A 16,517-nucleotide genomic window follows, 5' to 3' on the forward strand; every position below is an offset into this window, starting at 1 on the left:
TTAATTCTAAATTTCGAGTTCTCTTTTTGCTTGTACTGATAACAAATCGATTAGACGAGTAGAGCTATGTATGGAGCAACGCGGTCAATATTTTGTTACGTTAACAAGAAGATTTTTGAAAAATAATACTTTTATCCTTATTTATCAAACCATTCCAAATGTGACCACTGTGGGAATAAAATAACAATAATGAGAGAAAGCAAACCGTAACATCGTCCATGTTTACAAATATCAACACGAGCAAAAAAGATAATCGGTTACCTCGAAATTCAGAATTAGTACACGTAAATCTGACCGATCTTCAAACTCATTTTTCCCGAAAACAAAACTTTAAACGGAAAAATGTTGTTCCTTTTTTGGTTTATTTTTACACGTAGAATTACCTCGTGATCGCTTGTACCACAATTTTGGAAACTTCTTCTATGTGCCCATATCCATTCATAAGTATTAGGACACCAGTTAGTTTTATACGAAATGTGTGACAATTAATCTAAATTATTAAGGAAATTTAGATCAGAATTTATTTCATACAAGATCTTTTAAATAGGAATGTAATGCCATATATGTATATTGTACATATCTATATACATGTCGGATTATCATTAGGGTTAGGGGTGTGTAACGAATCTTTCTTCGGATTAGACATTGTTGTTATGCAAGAGCGAAGATACAATTATGATTATAACAGAATTTGACAAGTAACCGTGGTAATTAGATACTCAGGATGACAAATGCGATTTCTTCCACAGTCTAAGTCGAACTCAACTTACTGATCTACAATTCGGGTGTGATTCAACGCACTTGTCCACAGTACAAGTAGAACTTTCTGACTGAATCTCAGTCCAAGTGGAACTGCCCTTATATACTCCTCTCCGTACCTCTCTGTAACCCTCGGGTCAATCTTTGTTTTTAAGGAGAGCTATTTGAATACTCCATATCTCTGTTAGGTACACGTCCCTCCCGTGACGTTCAGTGATCCGTTATGTCACTGAGCCCAGGCCCACTGTTATAAATCTCGGGCACCCATACTCAGATTAAATCATAAAAAACTATTTCTCACTTTTATTATTTAAATACAGCTATAATAAAAAGTCCGGACTAAAGTATTGGGGACCTTCCCAAACATTCAAAAAGAAAGGCCCTGGTGTCCTTTCATCTCCGACATATATATAGCAAAAATTTGTTAAAGTATGTTAGCGCTCTCGCAGTTTTCAAACGTAAATCGTATTCAAAGTATTTGAAGAGAATTAAATATTGGGTTGGCAACTAAGTGATTGCAGATTTTGTCATTACTATCAAATGACAAAATCCGCAATCACTTAGTTGCCAAATCAATAGAAAAGTCTAATAATCTGCTCAAAGTCTAAGCCTGTATTGTGAGTCTATCACCTACAATTGGTAAGTTGTCAATTGACCAATAGTCAGTCGATTGATTATCAGTCAAATTATTATTATTGTGCAAGAGGGTTCTGGTAGCAGATATCCAAGTATAAGAAGCTTTACCGTATCAAATACCATCGAATTTTTAACGAGATTTAAAGATATGAAAACCGTGTTTCGTACATGAATCGTCAGATTTGCGATTCAAGATTCGCAACCCGTTCGTCCCTTCGTTCGCTTCAATCGTGTTTGCCAATTAAGTCGGAAACTGGTAATTGACAGGTCATCGATTGATTACAGACTGACCAAATTTAACAAAGGACTCGTATCCTTTGCGCGTGTATGCGTGCGTACGCGAAGATCATGTGCAAACGGGAGCGTTTCGTAAGGCGATTTCCGTTTAGAATATCGATCTTCAAGTAAATTACATGTTGATGTAACAGCAGGTTACATGATGTTAATTAGGAAGGGAACTAGCGCGATAAAGTTAGCTATTTTCGAGTAATTTGGAAACAAATTAAAGCCACGTCGCGTCGTGAACGACAATACGCCATGAAATAAACTGTAGAATACGTGGAAATTCTCGTACTGGTAAAAGTTTAGTACTTTCGAAGCGAGAGGACAAAAGCGTTGAAAGCGAAAAAAATAAAGAATTTAAACATCGAAGGACCTTCGTACCTTTTCTTCTTTACGTTTAACAAAGTATACTCATTTGTACAGAAGTTGAACCCGAATAGTCGTTTGAAAATTATTACAATCTCTGAGAATTATTATCTCATTTCAAAATTTAATCCCAGGTATACTCTATATTATGTATAATTTTATTTCTGTCGTTGAGTGCAATCTCGTAACTGTACCCTTACGATTAATATGGAATTTGATCGATTGCTTTCTATGAATCTTCGAGATCAAATTTTTAAAATTATCTTCGCGCTATGTGAATAAATTTCAACGACAAATAATTTTTTTCAGCGATATATTGGACGTTTTATAGGTTTGTAAAAATCCCTGCATTTGAGTATACTACAAATAGTTCAAGCAATATTTTGCAATAGAACTTTCCATTCAAATTAATAAAATTTGGATTACGAATTTTATTGTTTTCTATTTTTTACGATGTTTGTCATTTTCGAAAAAAACGGTAACGCATTGGGAAATAATTGATAAGAGGACAATGAGAAATATCACGTACGTTCCGGAGAATTACGTGGGACAAAAGAGGGATACAACAATCTCGGTGAAATATACCGTGCACCGAGACGATCAATCTCCATAAGAAGAACGGAATTGCAGAACCTTCGATCCGTGATAGGGTATTCATTTTTTCCATTTTCACAGCACGTTATCGGCTTACACGATAACATAACATCGGTAATACGAATATCCCCTTCATATAACGTACGTTTAAGCAGCAACACCAATATACGATACTGGCTTACACGAATCGTCATCTATTGATCTGCACTACTAGAACCGACAGAATTTCAATTGTACTCCAGAGAAGGATATGTTTGCCAGGCAACGCTTTATAAACGTACCGATTGGTGACGTACGACATGCTTTTCCATTCCGATGAAAACGCATCAAATTGCAAACTTCATTCTTCGTTAAAGACGTGGATGAAATCTTGCGGAATCGTACGAATACAAAATGTTCAAGATCGAACAAATATCTTTCGAAATCTTCTATTTACAATTCGGATAAGCTCTAACGTGTAACGATTCATTTCGAAGAATATGTTTGGAAAATATGTTCATCTTTTTTATTTGATTTAGAGTCTAAAAATTGAACAGGTCGAAAATAAAATATTTCCAAATAAAAATATGTATCACATAATAGGATGTTTCATCTGAATATATAATTAATAACTTAATAATACGAATATCAAAGGTAATTAATACAATAATCGAGAGATAGAATGATTACTATATAATTGGTGAGACTTTTATGCGAAACGTCCAACATACATATACGGCCGAGTAATACAATTTTCTCGTTTAATGTTTCATTTTCAGGAAAATAGGGCATGGACATGTTAAGAATCGGCCTAATATACGCGTATGATAAATTCTGAAGTTATTTTTTCTCGGAAACAAAGTGTCTTGTAAAAATATTCTTTTTAGTCTACATTTTCGATATATTTTCACACGTAAAACGACCTCGCCATCGATTATTTATTTCTGTACAGTTCGGAATTAGCTACGTTCAAATATACCTGATAAATTTTCAAACTCGATTTTCTCGAAAACTAAACCGAGGATGGCAAAATTTTATTCCATATTTTTTTCTTACGTTTTCACAAGCAATCGTATCGTAACCCCTGCTACGTATTATTCGGTCTCATCCTATATAAAAGTCTAAGACCTAAGCTATTCAAAGAATATCATCTATGTTCTGTGGGAAAAGCAATTTTTTAATTCCCAAATAGCCATACAATAATTTTCTATTTCCGACGTATTTTCCAAAAAAAGGAGAAAAAAAAATGTATTTTCCTAGTCGCGTCACCGTCTCGGTAAATCCATTCGTACATGTAGAAATCTGGAACCATTCTTTCCCGAAATAGATGGTGTATCAAGTATCAAGTAGCAATCGTACTCGTTTCAGTCACCTCGACTCGAATTTCGACACGAACGAAAGAAAGAAAAAGCAAGCTTTTTGTCTGACAGTTTGAGGATGCAGCACCTTTTGTACGCAGTGCGATGCCAGTCTCGGGGCCATCGTAGTCAGGACAAATTGTAGCAGGGTGTCCAGCGTGGAAGTGATAAAACGCATCGAATCGAAAACCACGGCTCGACCGGCCATAACGCAATTTCATTCTTATCTCACCCCCCGTATCGCGTTTCATTGTTCCCCACCTCATCCCTCGCGTGCACACGCTCCGGAGGACTTATTGCGGTTCGTGCTACCTTTATCTGCTTAATCCAATATTTCGCTCGTACCTCCGGCCGCTTCCTGTACGATTTCGTGGAACACGAAACAAAAAGACCGAGGACGAGCGACGAGGGGATAAAGACAAAGGGGATAAGGGTTTACAGAGGCGCGCGGTAGAGGGACGAAGTTCGAATCTTTCGTTCCGTATGGTCGAGAGGGCAACAGCCGAGGAACGCTACGAGGACGAACGCTACACGTTCTCGACGCCAATGAAACGAATCGCGGTTCACTTGGCACCGCGGGAGCTGATTGGATTTAACAAATGCGTACTGCAAACTAGTTACACACCCCGGGGGTTCTCGGTTGTAGCGGTACGATTTTCCCTCTAGATTAAAATGCGATCGACGTTTCGCTCGCAACGACGACCGTTTCTCGCTCGCTTGGCGACGCATCGCACGATGGATGTATGTTCAGCATCCCTTGCCCCCGTCCCTCCCCGTCTTTCTCTTTACCGTTTCTCTCGATTCGTTGGAATATTTCGCCCTGTTATCGGTGGAAAACGATGAAACTGGCAAGTGGAAAATTTCGTCTCGAAATTGCTTCGTGCAGTTTGTATTAATCTCGACGATGAAACGGTTGAATTCGGTCGTTAAAACGCGTGTCATCGTAGAGCTGGCCGGCTGTTTCGACGGGGCGATAGAGGGTGAGTCCGCGAGCTTTTGCCCGATTATAGTTCATTTGCGGCGTGCTCGATGTAACGGAGTCGTTTCCATTGATCGTTGTGTTTTTCGTTTGGCTGGAATCGTTATTCGATCGTTGTAATTATCCAGTCTGTAATTATTAGCGTTCACCGCGTTCATAAAAAATGCAACTCCTGTCATTGGTCGATGGCGGGGAAACGCGTTACGTTCAGTCGCCCTTTAAATATTTAACGAATTAAACGATTCTCTCTTCCGATCCACCGATCGTTCCAGGCTATTGTGAATTGTATTAACGTTGGACGCGGTGTTTCCTACACTCGACTCGAATCTCCACCCCCTAATACGGTTTCCGAACGCTTCCGCGGCCTACGGTTTGATAAACGATTGAACGATCATTGCTCGATATGATGTATCTCGCAGCAGGGTATTCATGTACCAACGGTCGTTAATAAAATCCACTTTCCCAATTTTGTTTCGTGCCCCCATTCGAGAATAAATCACCAGAAAGGAAGTATTCGTCCCTCGACTTTCGTGTACGTCGTGTGCAAACAATCGGATCATTTGCTGTTTCGATGATACAGAAGTCGATGTCGTTACGATACATATCTCGTGAGTTTATGTTTTTATTCGTTTTAATAACTTGGAAGATTGAATTGATCCCTTTTAACACTTTGCGCATCTACACTACCAATTTTGAGTATTTACACGCTATTGTCGATTTATAGTAGCGATGCATGAGCGTTGGTAAAACGTATAAAGCAACGATAGACTAATGGATACCAAAAGGAATATCATGTTATCATTTTTTTATGAATCAACAAATAATCAAATTTATCTATACCATAATAAAATTACGTATCCTGTCAGAAATATGCTTGCATTTTTTTGTACCAACATATAGAGCGAATGCACATGTGCGTTTAATGAAGTCTGTAACTAGTTCCTTTGAGCAGAAACGTATGTCGTAATTAAATCTTCTTCACAGTCGAAAAATTAAATACTTTTTTACAATCTAGTGAATTTATGTATGTAACATACTTCGTTTAAAATAACCGAATTTTGTACTATTCATAAGGAACGGTTTGCAGTCGATTACAATTTTTGGTTTTGACAAGCGAATTGGAAAGCAATAACTGTTATAAATGAATTTCTTGATTCGTGTTATTAAAATTATTCTTTATTTCATTTTCAGGCCACACGTATATTCTTCCGGCTTCTTCGTAATTTCAAAAATATTCCTCGTTATAAGATTAAAATACCGCTTCACTCAACAGTTATAGCTTTCATCTTCTATGAAACTTCATTAACTATATCTTTGAACCTAACAGGTCTTTCTATCTTTAGCCATTTTATATTAAAATGCTCCATTTTAGCCGCGAAGTATCGTTTAAATAGAAAAAAAGAGTTTAAACTCTGAATTCAGAACACAAATGTGTCTCAGTAACTCATTAAAGGATTAAAAGTCGAATAGATGAAATTTTCGTTAAATCAGAAGATCAAGATAGGGAATAAATTTTGTTGTATATACTGATCGAAATAGTAATTGTAAATATTATTTTATGGAATGTATTCGTGCGGCTTATAATTTGCATCGTCGGTATACGAAAGGCATCCGGTTTCGTATCGCATTCCGAACGGTCCGACGTGATTAAAAAGTCGGAGACTGCAACCAACCACTTGCTTTCCAGTAGGATTCCAGGCGTCGAAGTGGGCTACTGAATAATTCAATGAACGCGTGTTAATTCCCATATACACGTCGAACCATCAGAGACATGCGAATGCTTCCGAAATTTTGTTAATCTGATCGCGCTGCTCAGTTTTGAATCATCCTTGTGGCCCACGTCATTAATTCTCTACATCAATCCTGGAAATTTCCTGGCTGAATGAAGATAAACAAGTCGTTCGGTAGCTCCTCTATCCATCAAATCAATGTTCAATTCTCGAGTTCGATTTTTACGCGTTTTTTCAATTTTCAAAATACGATGTTTAAGAATAATTACTAGTGAACTTTTATAAATCGTGAGCTACGACTATTAACGAATAAGATCTTTTACACAGATTTAACGGGTTTGAAATAATTGAAATGTTACGTGTCAGTTTTACGTAAATGGATTATCAGGTCACTGGTATTTGACGCAAATTTCGAGAATTCCGAAGAAGAAATTCGTACTTAATAATGTGTAATTTATTACAATATTATTTATTTTATTTCTATTATAAATCGCGATCACGTTGTTACAGAAGAAGGGAAAGAAATAACCATAAAAATAAGGAGTAATTTGTAGAAAAGAATTGTAAAAAGAAATGTAAAATTTTGAAATATAATAATGGCTTTATGAAACTTTATTAGATAAATGTATTATGCGGATCAAAAAATTATTGGATAAAAAAATCTTGTATTATTCTTTATATCTTCGTTACGTTATTATTACCGTTATAAATGTCGTTAGGAAGAAGGTTTCTTTTTATGTTTTTATATCGCAACATTTTGTAGTTTTATTACTACAAATAAAATATTACTAAACGTGTTAGTGTTATTTTTGAACGGAAAAAGCAATGGTAAAAAAAAAAAAAAAAAAAAGGACGGTTGCAGGTAAAAACTGTGTGAATCGTAGTTTTTATTTCGCATGGTATCACAGTATCATGATTTTGTTACGTGTATTTTACATGAAACTAAATATCAAAACGCGTGTACTCTGTTATTCATAAAAATTGCACAAACAGTGATTCTCAAACATTTAGACGATATCATTTTCTATGGTTTCATTCTGCTTTCTTATATGTAATTAGTTTCTTCCATTCGTCTTTCTATTTCTCCCATCTATCAAATTCAATTTATGTTCAAAGCATGGTATTTCAGCTTCCTCAATATTGTTCTCTTTCGTTAAAATCCATCTATTATTTTTCCATCTTTCGTAACATGTTGAGATATTTGAAGATCTCCGTGTTTTTAACTGTTGAAGTAAATTTATATTTAAGCTGCGGATGTTTATGCATTTATGGGAAATTTGAAAGTACACAACCATTCAGAATGTATAAAATGCCAATTCAACGCAAATGCTGACTCTAATAATTAATAAACAAAATAAATCTCCATTTAAATTTAATTTCATTACGGATTTCGGTAAAAGCACGAACTCGCACAACAGCCGCGAATAATATTTCAAATCGAACAAAGAAGAACGAAAATGGCAGAAAGAAAATGACAAAACTTCAGCTTTCTACAGCTTCAAAATAGCAAATAGAACGTTTTAATTAAGTATTCTTTCGACCCTGTTTCCTCGTAATTAGTTTCTTCCCAGCGCGCTCTTTTTCCACCTATCGTCTAACTACTCGTTCAAAGAACGATATTCTGCACCAGTTTCTTCAACCTGCTAAGCTAACTGAACCTGTTCAAAGAAGATCTTCGCTCGAGACCATCGGCGAAAAGTGTATCCCGAAAAACCGCTCACGCCGATCCACCGTCCCATCTAAATTCACTTGCTCGATCTCGTTATCCCTCTCCTTTAACCGCAGTCCACTAACCTATTTCTAAAAACCGTTCCAGTAAGAAGAAATTTAATATCTTAGTTCGCGAAAACGATTATCTCTTCGTCTGATACCGAGGAATCCGCCGGGCAAGCGGCGCGCGATTGCTGCAAACCGCGAAGTTTGCTGCGTTCTCGGCCAGGATAAATTTAGTGGCCGTTAAGTTGACAAAAGTGGAAGCGAGCGTGGCGTCGCAAATAATGGGCACCAGCCAGGTCCATGGGAATGGATCCGCCAAGATGCGACAAACGCTCGAAACACAGCAAAACAAACAAGTCTCGGGCGCGGAACGCCGCGCGCAGGGCTTGAAATTGCGCTCGGCTCGCGGAAATGACGGTCTACGCGGGGATGGAAGGTTGAATCGTGGAAGGTTGGATCGTAGAAAGAACGGAAGCAAAAGCGGTACACGGATTTTCTTCGCTAGGATTGGTATTCTCGTATTTCGATGTAATTTCCTGGATAAGGATACCACGAACCGTGTCGAAACACCCTGCGTTCTCATATTAAACGCGATTCAGCGAAAACAAGGGGATAGAGAACGGAGCTTAGGATAACGAAACCGTACGGCTGATTGGTTATAACAAGTGATTGATGCCATTACCAAATCTGCCTGCGCTCGCCGTATCCCGTTCCACGAATTATCCTATGCACATCGTACACATTGTTCGGACATTAGTGAATTGCTGTTTGCTAGGCGACGTATCGGTGTCTGATAGAAGGGAACTCGTTGGCTGTACCAACGATTCCGCACTTTGAGGTTATCGTCTCATTAGCATATCGAGCATTCCCGTAATCTCGCTCTGATTACGAGGCAAAGATACAGCGCCGATCTCTCGCCATGCGTAATTAAGCATTCGTCATATTAATTTCATCCAATTAAATGGAAAATACGGAAGAAAATTACTCATCTCGCGCCTTTGTTTCGTTTCTAGCTGCGTATACGAGCGGATGTTTCTCTTTTTGTTTGGTAGCTGAGTATTTTTTGTGGGGGAAAATACGTTGCCTCATTTTCAGTCCGACCGAGTGAGAATGATTTTCATTTATTCGGTATTATGCATACAGAAACGTTGAATATTCAGCGCAGCTTTTGAGAATAAAAATGAAGATCCAATAATAGGGCGGAGGCGTAAAAGACCGGCCTGGAAATTCTATGATAAATTTTCTATATAAACTTCCGGTGTAAGTAAACGAAGATCATTTTGGATTATGCTGCAACCTCTCGTGCTTCCTCTCTCTCTCTCTCTCTCTCTCTTTCTCTCTTTCTCTCTCTAGGGAGGACAGCTGGATTAATCGAGCATGCTAATGTACCGAAGTTGAGCCAACCGAGTGTTTGAAAAGCGCAATATGCAGGAATATATTAGCGAACTTAGTATGTCGTAAACCAGCTTTATAACCTGAATCATATCCGAAAAAGGTTAGCTATGTGTACGATAGGATAAGATGATCGTATCATATTGCGAGGTTTTTCAATTCCTCGGATGCATTTTAAGAATGAAGGCGGTAAAGTATTACTTTCGATCCTTTTGGTTTTCAATGGATTGCTTTTGGGGCCGCGCATCAAGTAGCAGTACCTTATGTTCGTAGTCTGAATACTTACATTTCTCTTTCTTTACAGACACTGTGAAGAAATAAGAAATTAACAAAAGCTTATTACGAACGATGGAGGTACAATTTATGACATACATAAATCTAGTAAACTGAAAGCGAACATTCAATTTTCTAATTTCACGAAAGATACAGCTCATTTACATTTTCCTTCCTCTATCAGCGATAAATTTTAATATTCGTGTTATCTTCCTTATTTCATATGTCATTTTTTAACTTCGTACGTTTTTTTCAATGTTCCTATGAGTTAGGTTGAAATTTTTAGCAGACTCTCTTGAATTCGTTTAGAATTTTCACAGCCAGTGATTTAAACCGAGGATTTCCGAATACCAACGTACAATAGTCAACTACTGCGAATAACTTTCACAAATCTCTGTACTCGATTTATCGATTCGTTACGTCATTCGTTACTGATTTCGTTACGTTGTTTGAATCGTTATCCCCGTACTTTGAATCGTTATCTTGCACGAATATAAAATTTTGATCGATTCATCTTTTGCTTGATGTTCCGAGCCAATTATCAGGTTTTATGTTGGATAATACCGATGAATGTGGTTGTACGGTCGCGTGTATTCACCGGCGAAGAACGAGATTTACTTCTAACGCATATCGACGATCGTATCATCAAAAGGACGAAATAGAAATTAGATTTTCCATTGTCCGAGAGAAAAAGGGAAGAAAGATTTTTATTCACGAGACCATCAGTTTATCAGTAAGCGAAATGTCAGTTCAATAACAGTTAGCATTCGCGAAAAACCTCAAAATTGGATTACTCGAGGATTCGAAAGGTGCAACACGCGCTAGTATTTGATAACGTTGAAATATGGACGGCTTCGGTTTCGCAGTGACACGCATTAAAAAAAGCTAAAGCAGAATTATTTGACAAGTTGAAAAATGCAACGCGTAACGCGCGATACCGTTTTTCCAGTTGAGTGCATTCAAAACCGGAAACTATACCATTTCCCTATTTCCACGTAACGTTGCCTGCTCTCTAGCGTATAAATTTTCCCGTTTATCAACTAAACGCCTAACGATATCGAATTTGTGCGTTATTGAATAGCGCTCCGGTTGCCAGGAGTAACGTCAGACAAATTCTCTCTTTGGAATCGAAGAAGCTTGTTAAGTGCACGAGAAGAAGTACCTTTATCCGTACAGTCGTCATATTTTATCACTCGCTTCGCATCAACCCAACAATGCTATCTGTTTCTATTAATATATTTTTTATTCCGACGTTTTATAATTTAATCACAGATGTGCAAGAAAATGCAAGTTTAATTGAAATTAAAAACAAAAGAAGTAGAGTTCTTCTAATTGTCTTTGGTAATCGACTGCAAGATGTTAGAATACTTTCTGAAATTAATAATGTTTTCTATTGCAAGATCGCGTCGATTGTACAAAAAGGAATTCAAAGTAAATTACTCTATCCATTTTCATCGAGAGATTAGAAGATGACAAAATACTTTTTGAAGTTAATAATGTTCCCTATTTCGAATTCGAGACTGAAAAAAAAGTTTCTTCGGTAAAAGATTAAAAAATGATAAAAATTCTTTCTAAAGCCGATGAAGTTCTCTACTTCAAATTTGCATGCGTTGTAGAAAAGATTTACAGAAAACATGTACTATTCTTGTGCTCATTTTCAGCGAACAATTACAGAATGGTAAAATATTTTTCCAAATTAATGCTAAAACTACTTATATTTCAAGTTCCCATAAACTATATAAAAGACGATAAAATGTAGAATTCACCTAGTCGTTTTCAATGAGTGATCAAAGGATGGAAAAATAATTTTCTGCTTGGAGTTTGCGTGAAACGTATCAAAAATTCACTCGATCAACTAAAACTTTCCCGGGCTATGTACTTCCAATCTGTATTTTTCCCAGCACTTAGCTTTCCTACGGAGGCAAGCATACGAACATCCATCTCCAGACTTAGAATTAACCTTTTCGACTTTTAACTTCTACAGAATATTGACACTGAACTTGAAGTCCTCGAATTACTCGATTCTCCTACGCTTCAACTTCCAATTGGCGAATGCGCCAGGTCCAACTGGCTTCCAGCTTTTACCGATCAACCCACAATGGAATCTACTGTATTCTTACTTTCCTAGCTCAAACGATCGTCTTCCGGAACATAGTCTGTACGTCTGAATTGTTTCCTAGTTATTCTTGTTACCCGTTAGATCGTCTGACGGTTGTGACCGGTTTCCCGATTAAACATCCGGAACGTCGACGGTTCGATAGTCTGCGATAATAGCGGCGGTTCCTTGGAAGACCACGTTAGATTCTTGTTACGCGTTTATTTCGCGTTAACGCTAGAACTAGCGATTTCCATAGCGTGTGTGTAAATGTATCATTTATATATTTAATTAGAATTGTTGAAATATAATGAAAATAAATAAATATATGAAATGGTATTTCTGCCTCAATAAGAGAAAACATTAATATTACCAATAACGTTTGCATGTTTTCAATATTTAATTATAAAAACAACAAATTTGCTACTAGTCATTCTGACTGGTTTTGTTAGTTTCAATGCTAAGTCTATAATGTAATAGCTATTTACCTACAGTCTACAGCTGAATATATAGTTGATATATTCGGTCGATTGTAATTGTAATTACATTGCGGATGTTTATGCATTTAAATAAATTCAAATATGCAAAACCACGGCGAATGTATTACACGACACGTAAAAATATATATGTAAAATACGCAGATTATAGCATTTGTTCTGATACTTATTGCTTTATTCTCTTTATTAACACCATTCCATTTTTCTATATCGATGATACACATCTTCGTGTATCTTCTATTTCTCTAATTATCTTGATGAAAATATAAATTTGCATAAACACCCGCAGTCTAACGACAATTAAAATGCAACGACGAAAATAAACATACAGGAAAAATATAACGCTATTTTTACAATGCCTTCCTCTATCGACTGAACATCCTTATTTTCTCATCCTAAATGACCGTCTTTCAGAAATCGAAATATTTGTTCCTTGGTTATTTTAGTCGGATCGTCGGACGATCGTAGCCAGTTTCCCGATTAAACATCCGGAGCATACAGGCTCAACAGTCGCGTTAATATCGGGTGGTTCGTCGGTCGGTCGCAACGTCACGCCAGACGCTTGATGTCACGCGACTCTTTCGTTTTCAATGGTCAGGATCGATCAAACATCGCGATCGCGGCGCAACGTCGAGGTGTATTGCCTGGCGGCGAAGGCTCGGACACACCTGCGTTTGCCACGTAGACAATATTTCCTTTGTGGCACGCCAAACACACACGTCCCCAAAGTCACACGCGACCAGCTCGCCGACAGTGTCACCAACGCTCGCGAACACAAGAGAACCTGTGTGCATCGAGGATGTATTGTTGCGGTGCCAAGCGCAGGTGTGCAACTTTTTCGACTGGTATCGTCCAGCCGGTAAAAGTGCAGGTGAATTATGACATCGAGAAAGCTAGGTTCCGGGGTCACCGTTCGTTCTACGATACTTTCGGTCTGCGTGTACATCGTGCTTCTAAATTCATAGCAGAGTTATTTTAGTTACAAGGATATTGAAATTTGACAAAATTCGATTACGAATACGTATAAAGCGATCTATATTCCAATACGAGAATTAATATTTTCATATTTAATATTTTCATAATAATTCATATTTTCGAGGATATAATTACTTTGGGTATTCTACATATTTTTTTATATTTTAATATGCATTCTGTTCAGATTGGATAAAAATCCATGATGGATAAATAATGAAACGCAGTGGTTTAAGAAAGTACTTGTACACTTGTGGTCAGACCTTTACGAATATGTCATGTATGTTGTACGAAACAGTTCGAAATTTCATTAGCACCGTAATGAGATCCGACTATCGCGATTATTGATTACGTTGGCAAAGTTCGAAACAACGCTGAAGTTACAAGATATTCAGTGCAAGTATACATTTCGCGGAAGTCATCAAAATATCTAAGCTTAAGGTTTAATCGTTCGTTATATTAATATATCTCAACATTCTGTGGGAATACCTTTAACTATTCGTGTTGTGTACTACATTTTTTTTACTAAACATACGTTCAATGTAATAATCGTATAACTTGCGTATACATTTTAAGTTTCAGTGTTAATGAAAGTTGAAAATGTTGTATAATGTAAAGGTTCTATATGGTAAATGTAAAAATACTTTCGTGAGTTAACATATACGTATTTGACTAATTCTCAGCTGAACAGGAATGGATAACTGGCGGTTATTCTAGCGGCGGAAACACACAACGTCGGAAATGTGGAACAAAATTTGTGTCGCTTGAAGTCTCGCTTTCGAGAAAATTGAATTTGAAAATTTGTCGAGTACGCGCGTACCGGACTAATTCTTGACTAAACACGTGCAAATTTTATTTCCCTAAAACCAGGCTTTAAACGAACAAATTTCGTTCTACGTTCTCCACTTATTTTCGCACGCAGGATAAATTTCTCTCAATTGTTTACTTTCTGTCTTGACGCAAATTATACACACGTATACTTGACAGCCTTCGAAACTTGATTTCCTCGAAAACGAAGCCTCCAACGTAACTCTGTTATCCACGATTTTCGTCTTGTTTCGAGTCATAGAATCATTCTGACTTTGCTTCTGCCGTGAGTTTGCTTCCGCGATGTAGATTTGGACCACCGACGTACAGGGAGAAAGAGCGAAAATAAAAGAGAAGGGCGGGTCGATTTTGAGCGTAACATATATCGGATTGTAAAAATTCAGGCGAAAAAAAAGGGACGATATCTGCCACGCAGATATAGATCGTTCGGCTGCGTTTTTCAGCGGGTCCATTGAAACGAAAGTTTCGCGATTATACGAAGACACAAAGGAGTTTGCTTTACAGTTTGATATGCTCTGGCCGTTGGATAAATCCGAGTATTTTCGCAGCTAGTCCACTGCAAGTTTCCCTTGTTCTCTGTCGCCTTCTATATCTATCTATCTATCCCACTTCCTCCCGGTTCTGTGTGTTCTGGTCTGTTTACAGACACCGTGACCGATGTTTCTCCGTGAAAATCCCAGGGCAAGTTTCGTCCGCAATTGCCGATGGCCCCGGATTTCGAATCCTTCCACGGTGAAACCTAATGAATTAGTTAAACTCGCTTGCATACGGTATATTCGGGTTGTTATACTGTTCCTTGTCTTCTTCGTAAATTGTAAACGTGCGATAGGGTGGTTGAGAAAATAGTTTCGGTGGTTTCTGTGGCGAATACTCTGGATATAGTGAAATTCCATTTAATTCGAAGAAATAATCGAAGTTCGCTCGTTGCTTTAAATTAACGATATCGTACGTTATTTGTTGGTTTAATAAAGCAACAGAGACAATTTATAAGGAATTTTGTACGAGGAATTCACGGAGGAAAAGTGGCGCAACCGATAAAATCTTTAATTTCGGAGAACCGTTGATAAAGTCAAACGATAGTAATCTGATAGAGAAATCTTAAATATTAAAACACATTGTTTTAATTATTAAAAGTGCGTCGCTCGTAAATCTCGCATTTATCTCACATGCAGTTGTAAAAATTTAATTTCCCATAAATACGAGAATACCGCAATCTACTAATTAGAGATTACATAGCCCCATCGAGATAGTCTGGTCTTTGTATTAAAATCAGTAAAGTAGTCACGATCGAGAAACTATCATACAAAGTGTAGGCAAGTGTTGAAAATTCTAATCGGGAAACGAAAGAGCTAATAAAAATTTATTCTAAATTATCAAACAAGCTGTCATCAACCGTCAGCAATTTTCGACACGGTTACTCGTTTCGTGTTGCTACAATAATATACACGAACATTAGAAATTATACCGGTTATAAATAGAAGATTATATCGATATTACTTATTGTACGAGCCTACGTAAAAGTCGGGCGCGAGTTATTATATTATCAAGGAAACATCAAACGCGAATTCTGAAGAGTAAAATCGATCCAGCATACTTAAAATGCACAATAATAACTACATCGGCGTTTGGAATCATTTTGAAAAGCGTAAGGTAAATTCAATTACGCAAATTGATCCGCCGAATTGTAGTCATTTGACGCGGAGTCAAAAGGAAGGGCACAATACCCCCTTTATCCTCTTTCCATTTATTGTGATTCTCGGCGATCAATCGAACCGGCAGTAATGACCGTGCCACCACTGAACTCCCGTGTATTTAATTTAATGGTATTCGTGGGTTATACGGACGGCGTAACTGGAAGCAAAGTGGTTGAAAATCGCGGAGAATCCAAGGCAAGGGTAGGGAAAAAGAGAAAAAAGAGAAGAGGCAAACACTTGCGTGCGCCTGCGGTATTGATTTCACGCAACGGGCCACGCGAACTCTGCGCTGTTTCAGGTCAACGATACAAGTGCTCTTTTGAGTGAACGGAAAGCTGCAAGGAAATCTCTAAGGAATATAATATCG

General features: G+C 37.5%; 1 protein-coding gene across 5 annotated transcripts in view; it reads right to left on the bottom strand.

The window, feature by feature from the left end:
* Window positions 1-16,517, bottom strand: part of Dpr12 (defective proboscis extension response 12) — a 111,661-nt gene that overhangs the window by 43,900 nt on the left and 51,244 nt on the right. The window lies entirely within an intron of this gene.

Source organism: Bombus fervidus, chromosome 6, assembly GCF_041682495.2.
Source record: "Bombus fervidus isolate BK054 chromosome 6, iyBomFerv1, whole genome shotgun sequence".
NCBI lineage: Eukaryota > Metazoa > Arthropoda > Insecta > Hymenoptera > Apidae > Bombus > Bombus fervidus.